The sequence below is a fragment of the Canis lupus genome, chromosome 22, assembly GCF_011100685.1.
Source record: "Canis lupus familiaris isolate Mischka breed German Shepherd chromosome 22, alternate assembly UU_Cfam_GSD_1.0, whole genome shotgun sequence".
In the NCBI taxonomy this organism is placed as follows: Eukaryota; Metazoa; Chordata; class Mammalia; order Carnivora; family Canidae; genus Canis; species Canis lupus.
Genome location: NC_049243.1, coordinates 37,296,919 through 37,316,097, shown reverse-complemented (window position 1 = coordinate 37,316,097; position 19,179 = coordinate 37,296,919). Strand labels below are relative to the sequence as shown.

Below are 19,179 nucleotides of genomic sequence, written 5' to 3'. Positions count from 1 at the left end.
TTGGTATGTTTTGTACTAATAAAACCTACCTAATGTTAAACAAATACAATAGCAATATGTGCTGTAAGATATAAAAACCTACCCAAGAAGTATATGTGTGTGCACACATGTGTTTATTAATAGTTTCTTGAGTCCCTGAACTCCAGGACATGGATTTTTAAAAATATTTAAAATATTTTTTTAAATGTCAATTGATTTTTTTTTAAAACAACTAAATTACCCCTATACTTTATGAAACTAATGCACACAGTAACCAAAAATATTACTTTTCATTTTCTGGGGTACTTTTTTATTCTAGTAAAGTAATATCATTATACATAATTTTTATACTGCAATATTAAGAAAAAGTAAAAAAATGCTGTTTGGAAATAAACTTTTCTTGACCAATAAACTTTCTTATATTCAAAATAGCTGAAGTGAACCCCCTAAGTTGAATTAAGATAAAATGAGTATGTTTTGTTTCCTGTATCCCAATATTGAAATGTTTATGAAAAGATATACAATAAAAAATATTTGAATCAGGAAAACATGGGTCTAGTCATTATTCTTATACTATTGTTTAACACTAACTTGACCCTTGTTGCACTCTTTTGCCAGCCATGTTAAAATCTTCTTGTTTTATAATGTTATTTACATAGCAAAAGCTATGAGCTAATTTAATAAAGGATCATTTTAATACTATTTCACTTATATTGAAACTTTATTTAGACTTATATTCTCACAGTTCTGTTTTATGTTATATTTCATACTCTATAAAATTTTCATGCATCCCTACTCTTGTTTCCAAATGGAACTGGGAATGGAAAAGCTATATTTGAAAATAAATGAAACTGTCACATCCCTAGCATAGCCAAAGTAGTAATTGTTTTTATTCTACCAAGAATAGTTTGCTGTAGTATTTCCAACTCAATTATTTTTACAACAAGGAATTTGAGTGACTTTCAGATAAATTGTAAATGTGGTCAAACTTCTATTGCTCTTCTATTTGCATCCTTCCACAAATATTTCTCTTTTACTAAATATTAAAATTTTTCAAGCATTTTTTTAAATGTTTCAATTTTTACTTGATAAATAAAATACTTCTTTGAATTATTTACACTAAAGTAATAATACAATAATTTCGAATCTCTGGAAACAAAGAAGTAAAAAGATTACATGTTTGCTTTAAAGATTGTCCAGATGAGAAAAGTAAGAAGCAAAACTTAGTACAAAAAAAAAAAAGATACTTTACTAGGCACTGAAAAATATTTGATAAGCTCAATTCTTCATTTATGAATGTTCAGTAATTTAGAATTTTTTTACTTTGCATTTTTAATTGTTTGATTCCTCTAAATTAGGACAAGTTTATAACATCGGGATATCCCTGAAATAATACACCAGTGAGTATTCAAGGTTATTATAATATACACAAATATTAATAAAAATAACATGATGTCCAATACTACATCATATATAATACTGGCTTAAAAAAGATTTGTCATTAAGCTTTGCTCTGTTAAATAATTGGTGGGGTGGCATGAGTTGTCCCTGCTTTCATCCAGGTTCTAGCATTAACTATAAGGCTCTTTATTTCTTGCCATCCTTCATACAGTAAGATAGCACAGTTGAAGTAAGACCCAGGGAGCTTGTTATATTGCTGCAGAGACTTCTACTTTCCTACTTCCACTTAAATGTTCTGCATAAGAGTCACTCTCATAAAGGATACTATAAAGAGGAATGTTATGCACATGAACATGACCACCATGACTAACTAATGTAACAAAGAGAGCTAGACGCATAATGCCCTACATTCAGGTTATCTGAGTTCTCACAGATAACTCAATCTTCCCAAATTCTTTAACATCTAGACACTCAAAATGACCAGCACTTTGATCTCTCTGCCTTCACATAATAAAATTGGTTGCTCCCTGATTGCAATCACCTACTCCCTTCTGTATTTCTGCTCATCCAGTGAAGATTTTGGTGCACATCCAGTTATACATTTCATCATTTATTATAATTCAACATAAATATATCATCTATTCTCCATACTTTCTTAACATCCTCTCCTCTAATGAACTTTTCTTCCACCTTACCTCAGGCATTCTAATAGCTACACCTGAATTTTTAATTAGCAATATTAGAACCACTGCCTGAATCTCAATTTCACTTAACCCCCTAACTGCCACATTCTACCTTTATAATTTAATAATTCAAATATCTTGATTCTGAAATTGGAATAGACTTTTCCATGACCTTCAAACACTTGACCTTTTCATTTTTCATCAACCTCTCACATCCTCACTTCTCTACTTATAGATCTTAGAACCAATTGTCCACATGTCTAATTATCCCCTTCCATATATCCTCAAGTTTGTTCTCTCTCCCTTGATTAAACTCTTGAAACTGGACTACAGCCACACTTGAATTATACATTTCTCTCTTTCAATGCAGCATGTGAATATAGATGGGGACACACACACACAGACGTATACACAACTTGTATTAATCAACATAACCCTCAAGTAGGCACTCCTATACTTATCCTATTAATTCATTTTTCCTACTTTCCTATGAAATTAATTCCCAGAATCATCTTCTCAGCCCTGAATTAGTTGACAATTTTGCTTCTTACACTACTGAGCTATTCAGGTAATCAAGAAATTTCCCACATCTACCTAGTGCCAAATTTATCAACCTTGTTTATTCTATCCTTTCCTCTGTTCCACTAGATGAATTATAAATGGTCCCATCCAAGGCCAGTCTCCATGTCTGCATTTGAATCCCATTAGCGCACCTATACAAAAAAATTATCATTTGCAAGTTTCCCTTTCTTCCTAAATAGCAATTCACATCAATACTGGGAAGCACTGTAATATGTTTCACACAAAACTGATGAACAAACAATACTCTTAACCCAACATCTTCCTCCAATTACCACTATACTCTTATCTATGCTTCAGTGTTATAATAAATCATCAAAAAAGAATATTCTACACACATTGTCTTGTTTTCCTTTTTCTTCTATTGAAATCTCTTGAGTCCAGGCCAGTCAAATCCTTGACCCTATCAAATAGTAAAAAGAAGCCCAGTGATCTCCACTATGCCAATCTAATAACAATTTTCACTCTACAGTTCTTTTAATTATTAGCTGCATTTGACATAGATTGGCTTTCTGGAATAACCACTTTCTTTTTGATGCCATGCTATTTCAATGATCTTTTTTTTTTTTTTTTTTTTTTTTTTTTTTTTTTTTTTTTTTTATTCATGATAGTCACAGAGAGAGAGAGAGAGGCAGAGACACAGGCAGAGGGAGAAGCAGGCTCCATGCACCGGGAGCCCGATGTGGGATTCGATCCCGGGTCTCCAGGATCGCGCCCTGGGCCAAAGGCAGGCGCCAAACCGCTGCGCCACCCAGGGATCCCTTCAATGATCATTTAAATATTTTATATAAGTTCCTTTATGCCTCCCCCCAAAAATGAATTCTTCAGTAACCCAAGATGATTAAGCCTTCTTTTTGTATATTTTGTATTCCTATTGGTTTTAATAGAATTTATTTTTTAGAGTAGACAAAATTAAGAAGAAGTTATGGTGATTTCCCATATATCCCCTGCCCTCACATGCATAGTCTTCTCTGTTATCAACATCCCCTACCAGAACTACATTTGTTATAATTGATAAATCTACATTAACATGTGATTATCACTTCAAATCAACTCTTATTACACAGGTTATGGACGTGGATATGGAGATACATTTTTATGCCTTCTTCATTACAGTATCATACAGAGTATTTCACTGCCATAAAAATTTTCTGCACCCCAGCTAATCACCTCTTATCCCTACTCAATACCTGGCAATCACTGATCTTGTTTTTGTCTCTATTGTCACATAGTTGGAATCATATAGTATGCAGCCTTTTCACATTGGCTTCTCCCACTTCCTAATTTTCTCCGTATCATTTCATGACTAGATAGCTCATTTCTTTTTAGTTCCGGGTAATATTCCATTGTCTGGATATACCATAGTTTAATCACCTAGTGAGGAACATCTTGATGTTTTTATGTGAGCCTAAGTTTTTAATTCCTTTGGGTGAATATCAAGAGATCAATAGATGGATCTTATGGTAGGAATATGTTTAATTTTGTAAGAGACCTCCAAAATGTTTTCCAAAGTGGCTGTACCATTTTGCATTCTCACTAGCAAGGCACAAGAATTCTTGTTGCTCTACATCTTTTCCAACATATGATGATGTCACTGTTTTGGATTTTGGCCATTCAAATAGGTATATTGTGGTACCTCATGGTTATTTTAATTTATATTTCTCTACTAGAATATGATGTGGAGTATATTTTCATATACTTATTTGCTATCTGTATATCTTCTTTGGTAAGTGTCTGTTAAGGTGTTTGACCCATTTTTTAATCAGGTCGTTTTCTTTTTGTTGTGTTTTATGAGTTCAGTGTATATTTTGAATAACAGTGCTTTATCAGATTTGTCCCCTACAGATATTTTCTCCAGTTTGTAGCTTGTCTCCTTTTTTTCTAAGATTTTATTTATTTATTCATGAGACACAGAAAGAGAGACAGAGATATAGGCAGAGGGAGAAGCAAGCTCCCACAGGGATCCCCAAGATGCAGGATCCCGGGATCATGACCTGAGCCAAAGGCAGATGCTCAATCACTGAGCCACCCAGGTGCCCCTGTAGCTTGTCTTCTAATTCTCTTGAAGTTTTTTTCTGCAGACCAGAGGTTTTAATTTTGGTAAAGTCCAGCTTATCAAAGTCCTGGATCGTGTCTTTAATGTTGTATAGCCAATGTCATCTAGGTTTTCTCCTTGTTATCTTCTAGGACTTTTATAGTTTTATGTTTTTCATTTAGGTCTGTGATCCATTTGGAGTTAATTTTGTGAAGGGTGTAAAGTCTGTGTCTAATTTCTCTCTCTTTTTTTTTTCTTTTGCACATAAATGTCTAGTTGTTTCAGTGACATTTATTAAAAAGACAATCTTTGTTCCACTGTATGTTCTTTTGTCAAAGATCAGTTGGCCATATTTTTGTGGACGTATTTCTGGGTTCTCTTTAATGTTCTATCGATCTATTTGTCTATTCTCTTGCCAGTACCACATGGTCTTAATTACTATATCATTATACTGTGTCCTGAAGTTGGGCATTGTCAGTCCTCCAACTTTGTTCTTCGATATTGTGCTGTATAGTCCGTGTCTTTTGTGTCTCCATGTAAACTTTAGAATCATTTTTTTTTAAATATCCTCAAAGTAACTTGCTGAGATTTTGATTGGGATTGCATTGAATTTATAGATCAAGTTAGGAAGGACTGACATATTGACAATATTAAATCTTTCCATTTATGAATGTGGAATATCTTTCCATTTATATAGTTCTTTGATTTCTTTTATTAAAGTTCTATAGTTTTGCTCATATAGGTTCTGGCCAAATTTTTTTAGATTTATACCTAAGTACTTTGGGTTTTTTGGCTGCTAATATACAAAGTACTGTGCTTTTAATTTCAAATTCCACCTGCTAACTGCTAACATATAGGAAAGCAATTAACTTTCTATATTAACTTTGTATCCTGAAATTTTGGTATAATCAATTAGTTCCAGGAGTTTTTTTTGTAGATTCTTTGGATTTTGCATCATGTTATCTAGAAACAAATACCACTGAATTTCTTCCTTCCAAATTCTTCCTTTAATTTCTTACTACATTAGCTAGGACTTCTAGGTCGATGTTGAAAAACAGTGGTAAGAGAGGACATCCTTGCCTTGTTCCTGCTTTTAGTGGGAAGCTTAAAGTTTCTTACCATTATATTTGATGTTAGCTGAAGGTTTTTTTGCAGGTATTATTTATCAAGTTGAGGAAAGTGTTTACTGAGAGTTTTTATCATGAATAGATGTTGGATTGTGTTAAGTGCTTTTTTACACTATTGACAAAGAGATGTCTAACACATAACGGATTCTGTTCAGTCAAAAAATTAACTCAAGAGATGTTTCTTTCAACAACAACAACAAAAAATGTGATGGTCATCACTCAATCTTCTGATGCATTAGCTATACCAAAAGACTTCTTTAGCTTCAGATGAATAATTGTATATATAAATTGAGTTAGTTGAGTTGGTGCATTGATGTTACCTTCCTGAAATATATGCTCTCTCAGAGAAATGCAGCAAATGCCATAACTCTGAAGCTTGTGCACTAGTGTCTATTCAACCCTAAAGGAAATGACAGCAATCTGGAGAATTTCTTATGTAAGAGGATGAGTGAGAAAACCCAAAGAGCTTTAACCCAGGAGTCTCTGGCCTGTTTGACTGGAGGGACTTAAATTAAATGTAATAATGTTAAATGAGGCTGCTCACTTTGGAGAGAAGGGGGAGAAAAGCTTACTTAAGTCAGTTATTTTCTAGGAGTAGATCCTGAGGGTGGGGATTCTGGTTCAGATATTATTTGGGGAATGCTTTCAGGAGAAGGGTAATTGAGAAATCAGGAAAGCCTAGAAAAAAGACAGTTGAGCAAGAATGTATTTTCAAGTGTAGAAACAGACAAGTTCTGGAGCATAATTTTTTAAATATTTATTTATTTATTTATTTATTCATAAGGGGCAGAGAAATAGGCAGAGGGAGAAGCAGGCTTCCTATGAGGAGCCCAATGTGGGACTCGATCCCAGGATCCCAGGATCACGACCTGAGCCAAAGGCAGACTCTTAACCACTGAAACAACGAGGTGTCCCTCTGGAGCACAAATTTTAACACTTTTCCCACTTTGAGGCAAGAGAATGCCCTTTGATATCCTCTTGTCAATCAGGCATTAGGGGAGGTTGAGTAAGAAAGCTCCAATTTGGCCATGCTGCATTCTGTTTTTCCTCTTTTTTTTTTTTTAAGATTTTATTTATTTGAAAGAGAGAGAGCAAGAGAGAATAGGAACAGAGGGGGAGAAGGGCAGAGGGAGAAGAAGCACACTTCCCACTGAGCAGGGAGCCTGACCAGGGGCTCTGTCTCAGGATTCTGAGATCATAACCTGAGCCAAAGGCAGACACTTTACCTACAGAACCACCCAGGTATCCCAGCCATGCTGCACTCTTAGGGAAACCCAAGTTGGTATTAGGCAACATTAACAGAGCTGGTGGAGCATCTATCTCCTCTTAGAGCTGACACTTATGTAGCCCGAGTGTCAGTTTCCCTACAAAGAGATGCTTTTCTAGCAGCTTTTTCATTTTGATATGTCTCCCCACACACACACATACAAAATATTTTCCTTAGCAGTCACTACACCTCAGTAAGAGTGAGCTTAACCAAATTAAATCCAACAGGTTCAGACACCTCCATTAGAAGATAAATACTTGAGTATCCCTCAATTCATATAAGATAGAGATCGCATTTTAGGAAGAGAGACTTAATAAGTTTCATTTCTGCTGTCACTGCCTATGACATGGAATTAGTACCTCTAAATTTTGCAAAGAAGTGGTAACCAAGGTGTATACCCAGTCACCAAAACCCTAAGTTGTTTTCCCTTAGTGGTTTCTGTGTGATTGAATTATTTGAAATAATCCTGAATACAAAATTTTAAAGCTATTTTTGTCATAGTTTACCTATATAGAAGAAAATAGGGTTTTTAAAAAATTATTTGATTGTTTCCTTTAAATATGAAATATTCTACCTTATATTGTGCCATAATTAAGTTAAAATAAGAAATAAGAACATGAAAATATCACTACTGTGTTTAGATTTTTCCAATATTGTGCATATGGATGGCAAAAAAGGAAACTGAACTCTCAATGTTTTCAATAAGAACACAAACCTTATGAGGCTTCAGTTTGTGAAACTATTGTTATTCAGATTCTTGCTCTCATTGTACTTTATGCATACAATAATTAGCCTTTTATGCTACATGATATATAAATTTTGTAGTGCTCATTTTTCCCCAAAAACAAAGGGATTGAACCATTCTTTTTTATATACTCACCCTTAAAAATACTAAAGCCTTTTCCTTTTCCTATTCAATCATTTCACAGTTTTCCCCTTTAGTTAATTCAAGAAAGCTGTCAGCCACATTGTCATTTTTGGAGAGAATATGTATTATTATTTTATTTATTGTTATTGTTATTATTTTAATATGCATGCCTTTTTGATCTTTTATTCCATTTGTGCTTCTGATGAAGTTTTGGAATTATAGGCGAGGTCTGGAGCTGACGACTAAGAAAGAATTCTTGAGACGTCTTTGGTGCAAAATGGTGGTTTTATTAAAGCACGAGGATGGGACCTGTGGGCAGGAAGAGCTGCTGCCCCAGGCCTGTGAGAGGTGGCTGATTATATACCTGGGAGTTGGGAGGGATTTGAGGATAGCAAACTCTCTAAGGGATTTTGGACGGAAGGTTTCCAGGACCTTGAGGGGGCTGGCTATTGTTGGGAAGAGGTCACTCATTACTGTCTAATAAAACCTGGGTCATGAGACCCATCAGATGTGTATTGGTGGGCCATGTGCTGGGAGGATGATTGCCAATACGTATCTTAGGGGTTTAGAGAAAAAGGGAAACTTCTAAAGGAATTTTTATATGTTAAAGTAGACTTACAGGATCCTGGGGGTCGGGCTAAGATTGCCTTTTGCCCTTAGCAAAGTGTGAACATAGAAGCAGTTGAGTCCAGAGAGGAATGTCCCTCTGCCTGTTTCTTTTTTTTTTTTTTTTTTTTTTTTTTTTATGATAGTCATACACAGAGAGAGAGAGAGGCAGAGACACAGGCAGAGGGAGAAGCAGGCTCCATGCACCGGGAGCCTGATGTGGGATTCGATCCCGGGTCTCCAGGATCACGCCCTGGGCCAAAGGCAGGCGCCAAACCACTGAGCCACCCAGGGATCCCTCTCTGCCTGTTTCAAGGACTTGTCAATGTGCTGCCCTATGCTCAGCTAGTCCTCTGTTCCCCCATCACTTCTGTAATTTAATTATAATGATAAATTCTTAAGACTCATTGTACTTCCTGAATCTGAAAATACATGTTTTCACTTTATCTAGAATATGCTTAGCATTACAGTTTAAAGACTTTTTATTCATTCTCTTGATGGAAATTTTATTAGATCTTACATGTTTTATAACTTTTCTTTATACTGTCAATTTCTTAATGTTTCTGTGATATTTCTGTGGTATTTAACCAATTCTCTATACCTGATTTGCTATTTAGTCCACCACTGCACATTTAATTTCAACTTGGTTGTTTTTTTTTTTTCAAATCCATGTTATCTATTCATTCTTTTTTTTTTTTACAGAGGCTCTTTTTTAGTTTATATTCTATTTTTAAATTAACTTAAATATTTTTAAAATACATATTTTATTTCTTGGGTGTCTAAATTCTTTCATTTTATTTAATTTTACATGTATGGTATATATTTTTTCCCAAATTTTTATTTAAATTCCAGTTAGTTAACATTCAGTGTGATATTACTTTCAGATGTAGAATTTAGTGATTCATCACTTATGTACAACACCTGGTGCTCATAACAAGTGTCCTCCCTGATATGTATTACCTATGTATGTATTTATCATGCTGACAGATGGATTCTTATATCATGAGATGCTTAACATTTTACATAAGAGCATTTGTGATGGTTTCTGCCAGATAGATCAACTGTATCACTAGCATACAACCTCTGGGTTAATTGCTCAGTTATAGGATTCGGAATAGATATCCCTGCTCAAAGACATTATTTCTTGTTTTGTTTTGTTTTTTCCCATGGAATCAACACAGACAAGCAAGTTTCCTTTCCCCAGACTACTCTTTAATTGAGGGAAATATTCTTTATAATTATTTATCATAATTCCCATCCTTCTTACAAAATTTCAGATCATAGATTGTTCCAAGGCTTTATCTCCTGCCTGGCATCCTACCCCTGCCATGCATCACATTATAGGTATTCAATACAAGTGGTTTTTGTTGTTGTTGTTGTTGTTAATAAGATGGGCAAACTCCCCTAGATGCCACATCATAAAATTACACATTTGAAGCTTGCACTTATTTTCTTGTAAACTAACCTATTTATCTGAGTATACTTGGTTATTTAAGCCAGTAGTTTTTGATGTTCTAGCAAGAGGAATTTCAGATTAGCTACTTTGTTATGTTGTTAGAAACAGATTCTCTCCTACTTGCAACAGCACTTTTATCATGATATATTTCTATTACTTGTTAAATATATTGTGCATTCTTTTGTCTTGATCTGCAGTAAAAGTAAGAAAGAAAAGCTAACTAGTGCAGTTTGTTTCATGAATTAATGAGTTGAACTAAATGATCAACTTAATCTGCCCAATATTATATTTTATGCTTGTTCTTTGGTCATTAGCCAATTTATACAGTAATGGTTTGTATGGAATGGAAACATTTGCTTTTGTCACTATTTTATTTTTTTAAGTAGAAAACTAAAGAATACTTGTTCTGTATCACAGACTAAAGGCTAGTTTTGTATATTTGTTAGGATGAAATAAAACAACTTCAAAATTGCAGTAATGTAACATAAGGACATAATTTTATTCATACTACTGCTGTGCACATTGGCAAGGGCCTCTGTTCAGGGCAGTCAAAGATCTAGGCTGATGGACACTCCCTTTTAATATGTGTTTCCAATGATACTTCAGTTGGAGGAAGGAAGCTCAGAGCTCCTCCAAGAGCTTCTGTGCAGACATGACACATGTCACATATACTCACAAGATTAAAAGGAGTTTCAAATACAGACCTGTCTTAAGAGCCTTAAAAAAGTACATTCCTAGGGATCCCTGGGTGGCGCAACGGTTTGGCGCCTGCCTTTGGCCCAGGGCGCGATCCTGGAGACCCGGGATCGAATCCCACGTCGGGCTTCCGGTGCATGGAGCCTGCTTCTCCCTCTGCCTATGTCTCTGCCTCTCTCTCTCTCTCTCACTGTGTGCCTATCATAAATAAAAAAAAAAAAAAAAAAAAAAGTACATTCCTATCATGTATCCAAAAACTAGAGGACCAGACTATTAGCATAACTTGAATCACTATCATAGTCTTCCTTTCTGGACTGTAAACATTTAGCTTAATCTACTTTGCATGTAAACTGTTGTGCCCAAGATTGCGAATCCGAGAAACCACCAAGGAGCCGACACCGATGCAAGTGCACGAGGGTTTATTTGCAAGCTCGAGCTTGGGCCCAAGTATGCCCGACACAGCGGAGTGGGTCCTTGGACCCCGAGGTGAGTTCCAGCTTAGTTTTATGGGCTTGTCTAGAGGACCTCCGGGAAGGGGTGGAGGAATTTCTCAAGTTCTGTTTACATTCTGATATGGGGCTTTCAAGGGCATTGAGCTGTGTTCTCATTGTAATATGGGGTTTTCTAGGGCATTAAGCTGTAAGGTGTTTTTTCCCTGTAACTGAAGTAAGGTAAAGTTCAGCTCTTATTCACAGGGGCCTAAGATAGCTGTACTTGTGCTAACACTGAATTTAAGGTGGAATGGCCTTAATTTTCTCGGCCTCCACATTTCCCTCTCTTAGAGGAACCTAAGGAAGGACCCAATCATGGATCCAGGTTGGTCTCAGAGTGAGCCAGGGGGAATGATTAAACCAGGATTCGAACCAACCTTGTTGCTGTTCTCGTTCCCGTTTACATCCCAGGGAAGAAGCAACATTCCACGTTTAAGGCAGCACATAACCCCCTTGTTGTAAGAAGACTAAGTCTAATCCCCTTCTATTTTGAAGAACAACCTCAGACTAGGGAGTCTTGGAGGTGGGAAATAAGTGATAATGGCACAATCTTAGCTTTAGGGGATTGTCCTTGTCTGGTTGGCTTTTCCATTCTGGAACAAAGTTCTTGAGAAAGGCGTGTGGATCAACTGGCCAGATGTGGGTATAGTGGACCCAGGGAGTAATCCCGTCGACCTAGAGAGTGCTGGGAGTGGTCAGGATCACGATGTAGGGTCCCTTCCAGCGAGATTGAAGTGTCTGGTGTTAGTATCTCCACATAAACACCCAGTCACCCAGCCGATATCGATGGGGATCCGGGGGTGGCCCAGTCTCGTAGAAGGCCCTCAGCTTAGGCCATACCTGCTCATGGGTTCATTGTAACATTTGGAGGGAGAAAAGGAGTTGGTGATCATCAAACTCAGCAAGCACCTCAGGTCTTAAATTGGGAATAATAGGTGGAGGAAGACTGAACATGATCTTGTAGGGGGTCAGTCCCATCCTGTATGGGGAGTTCCTCACCCTATATAGGGCAAAGGGGAGGAGAGTCACCCAGTCCCCGCCAGTCTCTAGGGCTAATTTAGTTAAGGTCCCCTTTAATGTTCTGTTCATCCTCTTTACCTGTCCTGAGCTTTGGGGCTTATATGCACAATGTAATTTCCAATCTGCCCCAAGTACTAGTGCCACTCCCCGTGTTACCTTAGAGATGAATCCTGGTCCATTGTTTAATCCAATCTTAACAGGAAAACCATACTTCGGTAAGATGTCTTCCAGCAGTTTCCTGGTCACGGTCTGTGCTGTTTCATGTTTGGTGGGAAATGCCTCTGTCCACCCTGAAAAAGTATCTACAAACACTAGTAAATACCTGTATCCATATTTTCCAGGTTTTACCTCAGTGAAGTCCACTTCCCAGTAGGCTCTTGGACGGTCCCCTTAGAGCCAGTCACCCGGGTTAGATCCATGGGCGGTGGCATTAAATAACTGGCATGCGTGGCAGCTTACCACAATCTGCTCGATCTTTGCTCAAGAGTCTTTAATAGTGATCTTTGCATGTCGTATGAGGTCTTCCATCTTCCTTATTCCCATATGAGTAACCCCAATGCATTTTGGATAAGACTCGCCATCCTAGTTCCTCCTGCAGGATGATGCTGGAGTCTGCACCCCTCCACCAGCCACGCAAGCATTGGGTCATAGGCAAGCGTTTGATCCAGTGTAAGTCAGCATCAATATAGTTGGGTGTGTCGGGCAGGGTCGGTGCCCCCGGATCGGGTCCATGGTTACAGCTGCCCCCATGTATCTGATTCCTTCTTGGACGAAACTTCTGCTGTCTGTGTACCAGGTGGCGTCCATGTTCCGCAGTGGCAGGTCCTAGAGATCAGCTCTGATTCCGTGCACCTGTGCCAAAATTTCTTGACATTCATGCAGAGGGGGTCCCAGTCTGGGTTAGGGAGATGAGAGGCATGGGGTATTGGTGGACCCTGACAGGGTCTGCCTCCGGCTTTAGTTCTATGTATATGGCCAGTTGGTCCTGGGCCAGCCCAATTCCCCCAGTTTCTGCCCATGCTTGGGGAAATTCTTGCAGCCAACAGTCAATGTCAATCATTGGGGCTGAGGGTGTTTGGTGGAGATGATATTCATCTTCTAAACTCAGGACAAGCACCTGAATTGGGTGCCCCTCCTTGTTTAGGATTTTTGCCCCTTCGGGGTGGAAGCAAATTTGTGCCCCCATCTTGGTGAGCAAATCCCGACCTAACAACAGGTAGGGACACTCAGGGATGACCATGAAGGAGTGGGATACCCGGTCCATGCCGAGATCCACAGTTCTTCGGGTAGTCCATGAGTACTGTTTGGTGCCCGTGGCCCCTTACACCCATGAAGTCTTGCTTGCCAATTTCCCTTGGAGTTGTAATAAAACTGAATGTTGTGCCCCAGTGTCCACTAGGAATTCAACCCTAGTGGAGGGTTGCCCCTCCACTCTGAGAATTACCCTGGGCTCAGGGAGGGGTGCTGAACCCCGACTCCCTAATCGTCCAGGTCCTCCATCTCCAAGATCTTGGCAGGAACCTTAGATCTTTTGTTAGGGCAGTCTTTCACCCAGTGTCCCTTTTCTTTGCAATAAGCACATTGGTTTTTGTTCAGCTTAGGGCGCTCCCGATGGGGACTAGAGCCATCCTCCTTACCTGTCCCTGAAGCCAGCTTCTTGAGGTGCCTCCATCTTTCCCGTGGGTTGTCCATGGTTGTGGCCAGCAGGATCTTGGCCAGGTTTCAGGTCTGCCGGTCACTTAGTTTGGTTTGTTGCTCTTCCAGACTTTATTATTATAGACTCTTTCTGCTACTATTACTAAGTCCTGCAAGCTCTTTTCTCCTAGTCTCTCTACTCTTTGCAGTTTCTTTTTAATGTCTGGAGGGGCCTGGTTAACAAAGGCCATGATAATTACGGCCTTTATTTCTGGGGCTTCGAGGTTCATAGGGGTATACTGCCTAAAAGCCTCCATGATTCTCTCTAAGAAGGCTGCTGGACTCTCATCCTTACCCTGTCTTACATCATAGACGTTGGCTAGATTGGTAGGCTTGTGGGAGGCACCCTTGAGATCTGCCAGTAGAGTCTGGAGGTAGACTTAGAGTCTCTCCTTACCTTCAGCCGAGTTGTGGTCCCAGGTGGGGCAGGATAAGGGGAAGGCAGCATTTATGAGGTCTGGGTTTTGAGGCAGCTGTCTGTCCTCTCCAAGGACAGACTTCTGGGCTTCCACCTGAATTCGTTCTCTCTCCTTGGTGGTGAAGAGAACCTGCAAGAGCTGTCGGCAGTCCTCCCAAGAAGGCTGGTGGGTAAAGAGAACAGTATAAAAAGCCCGATTAGATCTCTTGGATTATCAGAGAACTTTGCATTCTGGGTTCTCTAGTTATATAAATCACTGGTGGAGAATGGCCAATATAACATTGGCTGTCCGCCAATCTCGTTGGGGGGTGAATATAGTTTTAGCCAAGGAGGGGGATTCTTGATCATGTCCTGCCAGACCAGGATGTAGGGCACCTGGTCAGGGGGGCTGTCCAGTTTATCCCTGAAGATCACGGCCTTAACCTGTAAGATAATAGGTAGGTGGAAAGTTCCTTCTCGAGGCCATCCTGCATCAAATGTTGGCCATTCTGACATGCAGTAAATTTGAAATTTCCCTCTTTGTATGTCTGTGCTCAGATTATGAGCTCTTTCTCTAACGTCAGGGAAGTGGGAGAGCATAAGGGACAGGGGGGTGCTTTGTGTCTGCCCCATTATGTCCCCAGTCCACACCAAGATACAGTCAGTAAAGACAATTAACAAGGACACAGTAACACAGACAAACATTCCATTGAGGCCACGGAGACAAAACAGAAAGTAACTCGAAGGGCTGGCAGCCGGCCCTCCTTACAGATGAGGACTCTGTCTTCCTTACAGATGAGGACCCCATCCTCCAGGTGGGGGAAAGGGACGTCTCCTCAAGACCCCCAGTCGACGGCCCGCCAGCGCGTCAGCCTAAGCCAATGTTGACCTAATACAGATTGGAATTCCTACAGGTAAAAATACCGTTTACAGCTCTGAGAGAATATGCATGCAAAAGGTGGAAAAAGTTGAGTGCACTCACCATTTGTGGGACCCCCCAGATGGGGTCCTGGGGGTCTCGGATCCCGGACGAGCCCCCAAATGTTGTGCCCAAGATTGCGAATCCAAGAAACCACCAAGGAGCCTACACCGATGCAAGCACAGGAGGGTTTATTTACAAGCTCAAGCTTGGGTCCAAGTATACACGACACAGCAGAACAGGGACTTGGACCCCGAGGTGGGTTTCAGCTGGTTTTTTTATAGGCTGGTCTAGGGGACCTCTGGAAGGGGTGGAGGAATTTCTCAAGTTCTGTTTACATTCTGATATGGGATTTTCAAGGGCATTGAGCTGTGTTCTCATTCTAATATGGGGCTTTCAAAGGTGTTAAGCTGTTATTTTCCTGTAACTGAAGTAAGGTAAAGCTCAGCTCTTATTCACAGGGGCCTGAGATGGCTTTACTTGTGCTAATGCCGAACTTAAGGTGGAATGGCCTTAATTTTCTCGGCCTCCACATAAACTACTTACCTACATATTTCACAAGTAAGACAAATTTCCTATTCAGTTATGAATTTGAACTCAGAGTCCAGAATCTTTAGTGGATGCTTTATGTCTTTATGAGGCAAGGGGAACTTTGTTCTGCTTTCTGGAAGAAGCTTATATGTCAGTTATTTTCCAGATTCACTGTTTCCACTTTCTGTGATATCCTTAATTTACATGTTTTCTGGCCTTAGTTTGATGGGGAAAAAACATATTTATCCTATTTTTTGCCAGTAGATTATTTGGGGGGCAGAGGAGTGGCATAGGTAGCTTCAAATCTCAAACATTCTTAGCCTTTTGATTAATACGGAATGGCCACTATAACTCTCCTTAAAACTTAATTGGCTTTATGTTTATTTCTCTTATTATAGATAGCTCTCCAAGACACTAAACACACTCAAGATAATTTTCGTAATCTACTTCTCATATTTATATTCATTTTTACTTTACCTATACCTTCCTTTATGGTTTAACCTCAGGTAGCTTGAGCCCACAATGCTAGAATGAGATAAACGATTAGTCTCTTTTCCCTCAAGTATTTTGTCCATTTGAAAGACCGTATTTATTTTATACCACACTATTGGCCCTTTGATGTAAGACCTATTAATCTGTACAGAAGTTGAACAAGTGTGATATGCCTATAATTTCATAATTACTGTAATAATGAGTTTTAAATGTTTGTGTGGGCCAGAGCTTTCTTCATTTTATATTTTAGATAATGGGTGCCAGAAGCATCTGCTTCTTGATAGTATCAACGTTTTGTACTCTCAACCCTTTTTCATTTCTTTTAGCAAACCTGAAATTCCTGACTTCATTTTTGCAGTCAATAGCAAATGACACATACTACTAATATTTTGTTTCCTAAGCTCTTACTCAAAACGTAAAATGTCATTACATTCATAATCTGTCTTCCACATTATCAGAAGAAACCATTTTACCAGTTTCTTTGTCACTGTATTACTTGAATCACTATTTTTCCATGCTGCAATAACAGTTTCTCCTATTTTGCTCACTGCAGGACTTTTAGAGTATGTCCCATGTTATAGTTATTTGTAAAAGCAGCATCTCCTGTTACTACCTATATCTGTTTATATCAAAAGGGGGTCACTTGCACTGAAGTAACAAACTGCCTCCAAACTTCAGTGGTTTAGTAAAAGAACAGTTTATTACATATTTACATGGCTTTTCCAAGGTGAGTTCTTTTGTTCAGTATTAGCCTCATGGGACGACAAAGACCAATTCCGATTTTCATCTTGACTATGTTTCCATGATCACTAAGATAGGAGAGAGAACAAGATAAATAGTGTTGTAGCTTTTTATACTTCTGCCCCAGAATTGTCTCCCATTGCTTAAATTTCTATACCATTGCCAAAACAAGCCACAGGGTCATTCCTAACTTTAAGAAGACAGAGAAACATAGTCGTAAGTTTAGATGAAATGATGACCCAGAAATTTTGGTGTACAGCATTGTCTAACACATTGTCTGTATACAAATAGCACAAAGGAAAGTATGAAGGTCTATACATAAGAATGAAGTCTAGACCCCTGGGTGGCTCAGTCAGTTAAGCATCTGCCCTAGGCTCAGGTCTTGATCCCCGGGTACTTGGATTGATCAGACTCCCTGCTCACCCAGAGTCTGCTCTTCCCTCTGTGGGCATCCCTGGCTGTTCTCTCTCTCTCTCTCTCTCTGTTTGTGTGTGTCTCTCAAATAAATAATTAAAATCTAAAAAAAAAAAAAATGAAGTCCAGAATTTATTCAGCATCATTTTTGATAATAAATATTCTCTTTCACAGCAAATATTTTTAATACAGTTTTTCAAAATTTTCACTTTTGTAATATTATTTTGAGTAGTCAAAATTTGAAGATAAAAGATTTGTAAATTTGCATGTTTTATTTTGTTCATAATCATAAAGTTTAGGACACATATCCTTGTGTTAAAACACGAATAATTGAATATTTTGTTTTGGGATATAGAGTTAAACCTGGTTAATTGTATTTAAGAAAAATTAACACTATAGGATTTATCTGGAATATAGGAATCAAGCTTCCTTTGGAATAATTGGTATGTTTCCATTTTTATTTGCATAGTTCTTATACTTTGAAACATATTTTGCCAATCTATTTTTTAACACTTTTAACTTTTTAAAAAGTCTGTAAGGTAAGCTATTTGAATAAAGGAAAAGTAAAGATTTCTTTTATTCTTTCAAAAATTTTTCAAGTCAGCGTCACCTCACAGAACAGTCCAGGTAGATTTGATGTGGCTGTTTTTCTTTGGTGCTATTGAATGAATCTATTTAGATTCTTATTTATAGGCTCCAAATGCTTTGGAACATGCCAAGGATTTTTTCTACACAGTGATTCTGCTTGTGTTTTTGTTTTTTGTCATCTCACCCTCCTCCCACTCCCACCTCCCGCCTCTGTATTAATTCAGATGCAGTGAGTGCCTGGCTTCCAGGCATTTGCATCGCAATAACACCAAGTGGCAAGCTAGTAGGCTTTGGCCTGGAGCCAAAGAAGCTGAGCTGCCCTGGGCTTCCTTGTGCTTTCACTACTTCTTCAATGGATCTTTGGTATTAGCTTTAAAAGGTGCAATAAATTGGGCTGTTTCCTTAGTTGAAATGCTATGATTGGATTAAAGAGCATTTTAATATTTTACAGGAATCTCAGAACATCTGTTAAAATCTAGCTGAATATGCTGTGGTCTAATGGACTGGAAAAGCATTTTGTGACTGTCCACTCTAGTAATTTTCTCAGCTGCCTTTCGTATTGTTAATGTTTCAGCAACTGCATTCTGTGTCACCGAGTGGTCAGAGCAATTTCCGCTCACAAGTTAAAGCTAGGCAGTTATACTCTTTTTCCTTTTTTTTAAAGTTTTTACTCTTTTTTTTTTTTTTTTTTTGGTGGTGAATTGTAGTAAATATCTTCATCTAAAACCCCTGAATCAGACTTAAAGGTGTTTGACTATAGCTAAAGAAAGTATGAATTCTAAACAAAAATTATTACCCTATTAATTTAATAATCCATTTAAGAATTTATGTAACACATATAGAAGGAGTGGAATTGTTTTTTTCGGGAATTGAAGCCTAGAAAAGCTAAATTAAAAATAGTTTTGATGTTTTTTTTTTTTCGGTATAGACACAATTGAAAATGAGCAACTTTTTATTGTTTCATGATTTCAAAATGAAATAAGATTTTAAAACCCTAGTCTCACATATCACTAATGTAAATTTGTTCATCTATTTGTCTATCAATTTAATAACTGCCCTTTATTGCTACATTTCATACTGAACTAAGTTCTGTACCTAAAAAGAGTTTGTAAGACCCCAGATAAGAGAAACTAGGAAACAGATAATTAAATATGATGAGTATAAACAGAGCAGATAGGAAAGTTTGATTGGGTC

The 19,179-nt window shown here is 38.1% G+C and overlaps 1 long non-coding RNA gene across 1 annotated transcript in view; it reads left to right on the top strand.

Annotated features, from left to right (window-relative positions):
- LOC119865210 overlaps positions 1–19,179 on the top strand; it is a 37,136-nt gene that overhangs the window by 770 nt on the left and 17,187 nt on the right. Inside the window, exons 2-4 of the long non-coding RNA XR_005376447.1 lie at positions 1,338–1,379; positions 11,062–11,183; positions 15,096–15,214. This is a non-coding gene — a long non-coding RNA (uncharacterized LOC119865210). The remainder of the gene's footprint in view (positions 1–1,337; positions 1,380–11,061; positions 11,184–15,095; positions 15,215–19,179) is intronic.